Raw genomic sequence first — 11471 nt, 5'->3', positions numbered from 1 at the left:
AACCAAGTATCAATAATAGAATCTTGAGAGGTTTTAGTCATATGAGCATAATGCTGTGGAAATAGTACTAAGTCTGAAATTTTAAAAAAAATCTATAAAGTGATCATAGCTAAACTCAAATTTTATCTATGTGCCTTTCTTTTTGAACTCCAATTTATTCATCTTTAAAATGGAGCAGGTAGCATATAATTTTTTTCTAAATCTAGACAGATCCTATGATTTCAGAGAACTATCAATGTCTTCTGAAGAAAATACAGTGTTATAAAGGAAATATCAATACTTCAGTGGTATATCTAATTGTAAAGGGCTGAAACTCTTAAAAGGTGTGCTTTAATCAGACAACCCAGCACTTGAGGCTAATTACCCATTGGACATTAACTTTATTAGCATATATTTGGGATTTCTCTAGTCTCAGTTAATGCTGACTCAATGTTTGGAATTAAAAGAATTGTAGGTAAGGATTAGGAGATGGAGTGAAAGAGGTTAGAGAACTTTACTTGGCCTCAGGAAGAGGAGGAGAAAAGGGTGGAGATTCTGGACTCTAGATTCAAGAAGGGATCCTTGGCAAAACTCCTCTCAGTTTTGTCCATCTCTTTCACTTCTCCCCCTAAAGACCAAGGACTTTTGCTTATCCTGATTCTGGCTGATCCTTCTTCAGGCCTCCAGGAAGTTAGACCAGACTTTACACCTAATAATCAATGTTAATGCATCTGTTTTTTTCTATGTACATTGCCAGCTCAGTCATTTTTAGTATCATTGGCAATGATACTTCTGTGATACCAGAATTCACACAATTACACACTTTTATTTTGATAAAAGAAGACAAAAAGTGTGAAAAATTAGAATCATGCCTCCAGGACAAATTCAAGAAATATTCAAATATTCAAACATACTAAACAAAAATTTGCCCTTTGACAATTTTGTCATGAGATTAATTCTCATGACAAAATTGTCAAAGGGCAAATTTTTGTTTAGTAATAATTATACTAATAAAGTCAGACTAGCTCATTTTTCACTTACCTGGCATCCTATGCAGAAATATGAATGCTAAGATGTGTAACACAGATTTTGATAAGTCAACTGCCCTGTAAGTCACTTAATCAGCAAAGCATATTAAAATTCATCAATTGGTATATGCCACAACATTGGTTAGGTTAATAAAAATCAAACATCTTCAAAAGACAGGTTAATTTAACTGGATTTGTAAAAAATTAAATTCCATCAGCAATGTGTACTTATTTTATGAATTATTTATTATATAATAGCCCCTTATGTTTGTATATAGTTGTACAGCTTTTCAAAGCACTTGCATCATGTCATTTGATCTTCATAACAAGTCTGTGAGGTAGACAAAGAAGAAATCATCATCCCCAATTTTGCAGTTGAAGAGTTTCAGGCTTGGAAATATCAAGTGACATGCTCAAGATCACACTACTAATAAGAAGCAGGATTATAATTTTAACCTACATGTCTTGGCTCCTTTTAGGCTGTTTTTTTCTACTTCACCCTGTGAATTTGACCCAGAAAATCACATAGTAACATATATGTTACCTGCCATGAAAAATATTGAGTTTTTACTTGATGGGTATAGGTTGTTTAATACTAATGACAGGTCTTGTGACAATTCTTATCACCCCATTTCTATGATCTGGAGTAACAATACATGACTTCTATTTTCTGCTGACTGACCCATATAGAAAACTCTTTCCATTTGTATTATGTTCTCTTTCTTTCCTAAATTTTCTGCCAATCAAATAACAGAAATTCTATTTTATGATATTTAAAAATTCAAGCATGTTTTTACGATTTTCAAAATCTCAAGTTCATTGAAATTCATGGATGCCTCAGTGTGCTCTTGTATTAGGCTATTGCATCTAAAATTTTCAATTTTGGTTTTGCAGTTGTGATACTAAGAAAAAGGTAATACTGGATTGGCTATTTCTGGCAGTCCATGGATTGAAGGACCTTGGTGGAGGGGGGCCAGACACAGAAAAAAAAAAATTGGGGGAAGAGAGACAGGCAGTCACAGACAGAGACACAAATGGAATCATAGTTACAGAGAAACACACACACACAGAGTGGTAGAGCATGACTGAATAAATTATGGCACATGAATGCTATGAAATACTATTGTTCTGTAAGAAATGACTAGTAGGATGATTTTCAGAGTGGTTTGGAGAGATCTAAATGAACTGATGCTAAGTGAAATGAGCAGAACCAGGAGATCATTGTAAATGGCAACAAGAAGATTATACTATGATCAATTCTGATAGATGTGGCTCTCTTTAGCAAGGAGATGATTCAAACCAATTCTACTTGTGCAGTTGATGAAGAGAGCCATCTACACCCAGAGAGAGAACCATGGGAACAGAGTATGGAATACAACATAGCATTTTCACTCTCTTTGTAGATACTTGCTTGCATTTTGTTTTCTTTTTCAGTTTTTTTTCCCCTTCTTGACTCGAATTTTGTTGTGCAGCAAGATAACTGTGTAAATATGTATATCATATATTTGGATCTAATGTGTATTTCAACACATTTAATGTGAATTGGACTACCTGCCAGGTAGGGGAGGGAGTGGAGGGAAAAAGGGGAAAAATTGGGAGCCAAAGGTTATACAAAGGGTTAATTTTGGAAAAATTACCCATGCATATGCTTTGTAAATAAGAAACATTAATAAAATAAAAAATCAAAAAATAATACAGCCTAAAAAAGAAGAAAAAAAGAAAAAAGGGCGGTAATAATCTTATTTGCCTCCTAGGATGGCTGATACCACCAAAGAAGATGATATTTGTAAAGCAGTAAACAGAGTGCCTGGCACACTATTATATAAATTTAGATTATTATTATCAATTATTATTATTTTGATATAGACATATGTTTACATATGGATAACATAGAAGAATAAAATGCTTTAACACATACATATACATATTACATTTACATATAGGCATTGCTTATCTTTTAGAAATTGATAAACTAAGAAGTCCTGCTCACTATTTCATCCTGACAGATTTTACCAAAAATACAAAAGAAAAACTGCATTGGGAAGATGAAAAACAAATTTTTTCAAAAGCTTAAAAAACCCTTCATATGGTGCTCAGCAAGAGTCATAAGGAAATTTTTACTCCCAGGAGCAATATCGCAGGAACAGTAAATCCTGCAGTGTAGTAGTAACTCAACTTTTAAGTATTTTTTAATCTTTTCTATCTGATTCTTTTGTTATAAAGGTCTCCTTATTATTCGAGCTTTTAATTTAAAATTAATTAATCCTAACACTCCATTGTGTGTGTATGTGTATGTGTTTGTGCATGTGTACATATAATTTCTGCATGCGATAATCCACCCATAATTAAGTCACACATATATAACATTATGGTCTATGTTTTTAGCAAATTTATTTTTAATGGGAAAAATAAAGAGGGTTTTTATTCTTTCTACAGCCTTTTATGTTGGTAGATCTCTTTGAAATAATGCAAAATCTAGATAAAGCAGAGTTTTTCTTTTGTTTTATTTTGCTTTTCTAAGTTTACTAAGTTCCTAAGTTTCCAGTCACTTAATTCTCTTCTGTGTTCTCCCTCAGGAAACTCTGCTCTGTTAAAATTCCACGAAATACCTGGAAGTTGGCTCTTTTATTGCCTTAATAATCTGTCCTTATATTCTTCATTCACACTCAAAAGACAGATAATAGTTTGTAGCATTATCCCGAACAGATAATTTATATTTCAGCAGTAATATATAGATTTAAAATAAAGAATAAAATCAATAAAATATGAAGATAATATGAAACAGCTATAGCTTTTGAGTTGTGGAAGAAAAAGCATCAGTCAACAAACCTAAAACAATAAGAAGAAATAGAAAGCAAACTTAGCTATAAGTAAAGTGGTGGAATTGCTAATGACTCACAAACCTTCTCTTCTCTTATCACCACAACCACCTAAACAATTCAAAAAATACCTTTTGGTCTACTAACAGGTTAGGCAAGGTGATATCCTCCCTCAGGTACTATGCCTTTGCTGGAATGATGGTAATGGAGTCAACAGTATTTGGAAAATTAGGAATAAAGAGTTTAGGAGAAAAGATAATTAGTTCAGTTTAAGATGTCTTTAGGACATCCATTTCTATATGTACAATAGTTATTTGGAGATACGAGTTAAACATCAGGAGAGAATCATGTGTGTAGAAATGGCATTTCAATGTCTGGGAGCTGATGAGATCATTATACAAATGGAGAGGAAAAAAGATCTCAGGATAGAGTTTTGGGAAATATCCATGGTCACATTCAACTTCTAGTTGGCTTTTTAAAATTTTTCACAATATAGTTCTAACTTACCTTTTCAATAGCATTTGAATTTTCACTCCTGCTATTAAATTTATTCATCATTTTCACCAATTGATGGGAACCTACATTTTGTCCAAAATTTTAATATCCAAAGGAAGGCTGCAATGAATATTTTTGGGATATAAGTGACACCCCCCATCCTTTGCCTTGCTAATGGTTACGACCAATTGTAGAATTATTGGTTAAAAGTATATGAACACTTTACTAACTTTTCACAGAAAGATTGAACCAACTCACATCTCCACTAGTAGTGTTAACATGACTATCTTACCATAGAATATTCATATAACTCATATAAAGTTCAGATAACATGGCCTAATAATCTTCACTGAACATCTGTGAAGTAAAACAGTAAAACGAGTTTTTGTTTTTGTTTTCTTTTCCTTTCTGGAATATCATTTTGTATCAATTTTTTTTATCATTTTTGATTTTTTTTTAATTTTGTTTTGTTTTGTTTTTCTGTGGTTAACTGTTCTAATTAATCAGACTGTTTCTTCTTGGAGGTGCCAAACCATGTCAGTATTTCTCAGGTTTTGTTTTTTTTTTTTGTTTTTTTTTGTTTTGTTTTGTTTTGTTTTTTTTTGTATTTTGTGGGAGGTTTTCCTTCTGACTCCATAATCAATTTTTAGATGTCAAATTTCAGCTTTTGCATATAATACCATATGGAAGATTATAATGTCCATTCTACCTCTCTGGAGCGCCTCAGGATCAGTCAGATTCAGGATCAGTCAAAGCCCTTGGTATTTAGGAGGAGAAGCAAAAGAGGCAGGCAAGCTGCCATGTGGCTTGCCAAAGATAAATCCTGGACTCTGAAATCTGGAGCTTGAAGTCCTTTCTCCTCAGCATGCTGTGGTAGAAAGGCTGTGACCCCCTACCTCAGCCCTCCAATCCTTGCCTCTGATTACCTCATCACAGCACATTTCAGCAAGCACCCAACTTGAGGAGAGCCATCACATAATCATATATTTACTGAACCATTATCACACTTTGCTTAGGTAATTAGCTTTAAGTGCTCTGCTGTCTACAATTCAAATACACCTTTTCAGAGTTCCATCTCTCTATAGAAGGTAATCTTTCTAAATTCACTGAATTAAAGAAAAATACCCAAGTATAGTAGATTCAAACTATAGTTTCAAAGAATGTAAGTTTTACATAATTCACTTTTTTTCCCAAAATTAAGATTTTTGGGGGGAGGGGGAGATGAAATTATAAAGTAGATTTATAGCATATATATATCATCCTTAACTACTCATTCTCACTTACTATATCCAATCTCTTGTCAAATGATTCTCTTCTTTGGATTGTAAATATAATTTCATAACATTTTTCAAGTTAAAAACTTACTGTAGTGAAATATAGAGTTTCTTTGCTGATCATATTGGTCAAAAACAACTCTTCAAAGATAATGTAATGATTACATTTCCCTCTGTAACTCATTTTATAGATAGCCAAATATGGCTATATGATTTGCCATAGTCAAACAGTTAGCAAGTATCTGAAGCTTGATATAAACTCACATAAATAAGTTTTTCCCAAGAAGACAGACCTTGTGTCACCTAACTGTCCAGAGAGTAGAGTAAAAAGACACAAATCTGGATTTGAATTTGAAGGTAATCTGTGGTGGAGATTAAATATCAATAATTTGGTAAAAATGAATATGTGAAGTTTTAATGAATGGAATTTTTCAAATGTGATTATAGAAATATTTGTTATAAAATTAAGAAATAAAAGCATACAGTAACCAAAGTTTTAAAAAGACTTTCATTGGATACCTGAGTTGTTTAATATGTATCTCTTTTCTGTTGTGAAAAAAAAAAAAAAAAACTACTTTCTTATAAGAGGAGAAAACCTAAATTTATGTAGATAATGATTCTTGAAACATGAGAAGGATTGGTTTACAGGAGCTGATAGATATTTTATAGTTCCCTGAAAAATATAATTGGGCATTTGAGAATGAGAAGAGTTCAATTTTGGTGACATAGTTGAAGTTTTTCTTTAATTGTTTGACATGTTCTCTTTCAGGTCTAATTCAATCCTCCCTAATGTGGACTATCTAACTCTCACTTATTGTCAATCAATACTATATTAGTTTTAAAAGAGCATGACTATTATTAATTCTAAGAATGCATATATAATGTTTTAAGAGATTAATTGTATTTATTTAATTATGTATATTTATTTAATTATGTTTTAATTTTTTTTATTTCTTTTTTCCATAGTATCAATGTTTCCCAGTATATCTTTCCCAGTTCTCTCTCCTATAGAGTAAATCTTCATAAGGAACAAAAAACAACTACAAAATCAAAATTTTTTCATCAAGACTAAATAGTATGTTAAAAACTATATCATTGCAAATACAGTGCTTTTCACATAATCTCCCAATTTTGCAAAGAAGTAGCTGGCGGTAAATTCTCATTTCATTTTTTTCGGTGCCAAACTTGGCCATTATAATATATAAAAGCATCCTATTCCGTTTATCTTTATATATAATATATATATATATATATATATATATATATATATATATATATATATATATATATATACACACACACACACACACACATATATATATATATATATGTATATATATATGTGTGTGTGTGTGTGTATGTGTGTGCGTGTGTGCGTGTGTGTGTGTGTGTAAATTTACATTATGGTAATGATTATTGTTATAATTTTATTTACTGCTCTTGTATCAATTCATATATATTATCCCTCTTTTTAACATTCAGAATTACTTAGATCTCAGTGATATTCTATAGTATTAATTTATAATATCCATTTCATAATCAATGGATATTTATTTTGTTTCCAATTCTCTGTTGCATAAAAAGTAGCACAGTAACTATTTTAGTAACTGAGACTTTATGAGAAATCCATTGCTTCCTTAATGCATAAATATAGCAATGAGAACTTCTAGGCTAATTAAATAGACATTTTTGTCACTTTATTAATCTAATTACAAATTATTTTACAATGTTTTGACCAACCCCAAGCCCCATCAATTTTTTTTTTAGTGTATTTCTTCCTCCCTGCCCATAATACCTCCATCATCTTTTCAAATTTTCTAAGTGAAGAGAATTTTTTTAGATTGTTTTTTTAAATTTGGAGTAATTTTGTTTTTTTTAAGTTTTAAATAAGATTTCATATTGTTAATAAGCTTTTGCTTTTTTCATAATGGATTTTATACCTCAATACAAATTTATAATATAATAATTTCACTCCAAAAAAAGTTAATAAAGAAGTTAAAAGATTATTAGAAATGAGAAGGCAAAGGATGATTCTCTTACACTTCTCAGATCTAAAGTTGTAGTAAGTCACTGCTTCTGCTCAACTGACCTAAGTGAATAATTTCTGCCTATACCTTGAAACAGGGGAAGATTTTCATGGCCCACTATCACACATTCAACATTTCTATAATAAATTTGTAAAGTGTCATTCATCTAATTATTAATATACCATATTTTAGCTAGATAAAAGAGGCCATTTTTTGCCTCAAATGTTACCCAGTCTTGATCACTGAATGAGAATTGTCTAAATCAAATTGATTCATGTAAAATACCTTAGCTTAAAAAGTTTAAGGATTCCCCCTGCATCTAGGATCATCTCCAGTCATTCTGATCTATATTTTGCCACTAAAATTAGATGGCTCTGTTGAAGCAAGTGAGGCTGGTGACCCTGCACAGCCCTCTCCCATTTAAATCCAATTCACTTTTATGTCATGGCATCACCTCCCTGATGTCATGGTCCTCTTTGAGAATGAAGGATAAACAACAGTTGCTCGTATCTGAAAAAAAGTGATCAGGCAAAAGAAGTAGAATATTTAAGTTTGCTTATATTTATGCTAAACATTTAGCACCTAAAAGGATTTATTGCTCAAGGTGAAATTATAGAATCTTGTATATGAATAACTACAATATCGTATTCAGGCCACCACAGTACTTCCCAGATAACCATATGATATTCGTTCTCTAGTGTATCACCTTAACTTTTTTCTGACTGTTAACTTCATCTCTAACTCTTGGTTCGCTGTGTTTATTAGGTGAAACTGTGCCTTAGTTTACTAAATCCCAGGCACTACATCATTTTCTGACCCATTCAACATTATGCCTCTGTAAGATATACTACCCCATTCAATTTGAGCTCACTTCATATATTGCTTTCTTCTACTAAAATGTTAGCTCCTTGAAGAGAGGGACTATTTCATTCATTTGTATTTATATCTATCCATTTATCTAATTCATGTATATGTCTATGCATTTATTTATCAACATATCATCCCATTCCCAGATCTTCAATTTGACTTTTTCCATTTCATCTTGATACCACTGGCTTAATTCTGAGAAAAATGCTTCTCATTTAATCACACTTTGAAACAATTGAAGGCTGATGGAAGCTGACATTTACCCTTGCTGTCTACAATTTTGACTGTCCAGTCAATTAGCAATGAGACTTAGCATTGTATAAAAGTTGCCAGGGAATTTCTTTTGGTATATCTTTTCCCAGAGGATGAATATTATTCTTCGAACCAGAAGCAAAAACAGTTCTCTATGGAGTATAACTGACGTTCTTTTTTCCAATGAATAAAATTTTGATTGCTCTTCATGGATGAAATTCTTTATAGTTACATTCTAGTTTGCAGGGAATAGTTGAAAAACAAAATATTTAACCTTACATTGGGAGTCAGGCACCTGATACAATGAATGAAGGCTGGCAATAATGTATATGGAACAAAGTTGCAGGCTCAGGGGGATGATGCTGAAAAGACACCAAGTATATTTTGCCCTAGGTCACCAGGTTTCATTTATTACAAGTGAGTTGTGATAAAAGGTGTTAGGCAGCATATAAGCTTTTTCTTTGAATCCTGCTGGATAGGAAGAAAGGGGAGAAAGTATCTGAGAACAGACTTCCTCACAAATCACAGCTTTTACTGAAAAGAGTGCAGTTACACTGACATGAAAAACAAGCCATACTTTCATTGTTATTAGATGTGTTCTAAGATCAGTATCAAGCCAAATCACATTTCCTTGACTATTCTGGACAGTTATGTGGTTATATGCTGGGCATACTGTTGCTTACCATCTGCTATGGTATGTCTCTCTTGATAAAGTTGATATTGATGTTTTTAATTTTGCACTATGCATTCTTTTCATAAGAAAGATAACTCCCTAGCCAATAGCTTTATAGCTTTTTTCCAAAATGAACTTACCATCTTCCCCTGTTCATAAGTTATAGTACATGAATTTAGCCTACATGTTTCTACATGCAATGTAATCCTTCATGATGAAATAGTGCCCTCTGAAGACCATAGGGTTCTAGCGTTATATATTAAGAAATAAAGGGAACCTTCGTGTCCAATCTCTTTCATAAATAAGAAAACAGATTCAAAAGATCAAATAATTTCTATAAATTCAAGTATTTAATAAGTGTGAAAGTAGAATTTGAAGCAAGACATGGATCTAAATCCTTGTCTGGTATTTTTTTTCCATTGCATCCTATGCCATTTTCCAACATATTAACATTTAAATTCCCCTCTGTTCATAAATTAATGCTATTTTGTATATTATTGCCATTTAGATAAAGATTAAACAGATGACACAAAGGTTCCATTTTCCTGATCTGGAATCAATGATTCTGGGATCATACTATGAAGTTATTTGCTTTACATCTTCCCTTCTTTGAGAAAAGGAAGCAGTCATCTAATATGGAGCTCCTCAAGAAGCATGCTTATCTATCTACCTATGTACCTACATATATACATACATACACACATATGTGTAAATCAGAGGTGATCTTGTCAAAGACAAGGTATTTATGAGGAATGGAGATTTGAATAAGGTAGAAGAGATTGGGAAAGGAAGCCTGTTAAAGATTTCCTTTAGAATGTGTAATTTGAACTGAATTTTGAAAGAAACCAGAAAAAACAGGAGCTAAAGGTGAAAAAGAAAAGCATTCTAGTTTGGGGTGAAAAGTTATGGAGTTTGAAGATGTGGGAAGAACAGTAAAAAGATCAGGGTCACTGAACCGTAGTTTATGTGGTAGAGCATAAAAATGTAAGAAGCCTGGAAAAGTAGAAAGGAATGTGTTGAAAAGTTTTAATAATGAAACAAATGATTTTGGTTTTGATCAAAGGTCATAGAGAACTACTGGTATGCATTGAACTATGGGGGTTGGGAAACCAATATAGTAAGACCTGCCACATAGTAATATCAAGTTATATGAGAAAAGGAAAAGTAGAGATGAGGTACAAAAAACAGCCAGAAGTTTTATTCAAAAGCCCAAATGAATGATGTTGATGGGCTATATCATATTGACAGCTGTGTGAGTGAAGAGAAGCAGAATTGCACACACATACATATATATATATATACACACACACATATATACATATACACACATATACATATATGTGTATATGTACCTATATATATACATATAGGTACATATATATATACATATACACATATATATGTAATGTGTATATATTTGTGTACATATGTTTATTTATATGTACACATATCATATACACATTACATATATACATGCATATATATGTATATGTGGAAATATGAATAACAAAACTTGTAAAGTGATTAGTTATGTAGGTATAAATCTCCCTATAACTAGAAAGGTGTGATACCTTTCAAAGAAATAAAAAAGTTCAAAAGTCTTTGGGCGAAAGAATAATTAGTTTTGCTTTGCATAAATGAAGTTTGATATGAGACCCCCAAAACTCAAGATTTTTGAGAGGTAGGTGAAGGTTGGTTATGTAGATCTGGGATTTGATCATGAAATCTATAGAAGCTAATGAGTTCACCAAGTAGGATACTATAAATATAGAAGAGAAGTGAACCCACAAAATATCACTGAGTTACACATAAACAGGTTTTATGATGCTATTAGACAAATCTGTGATATTATTCAGAATACTATATGTAGAAAGTCAATTTGTACAGCTTTGGGAACTCTGTGTAAGTGATTCAATCTGAGTAATATAAAAAGTGAGCTCTGATGTCTTTCTATATTGTCAGCTAAAAATGCAAGCCCCAGGATTTGAAGAAGCTACATAAAATTATTTTTTTCTTACATGAATGTGGTATGTCACTTGCCCTTTTAATGCAATTTG

This window comes from Sminthopsis crassicaudata, chromosome 1 (assembly GCF_048593235.1).
Source record: "Sminthopsis crassicaudata isolate SCR6 chromosome 1, ASM4859323v1, whole genome shotgun sequence".
NCBI lineage: Eukaryota > Metazoa > Chordata > Mammalia > Dasyuromorphia > Dasyuridae > Sminthopsis > Sminthopsis crassicaudata.
This window is presented reverse-complemented; position numbering follows the sequence as displayed.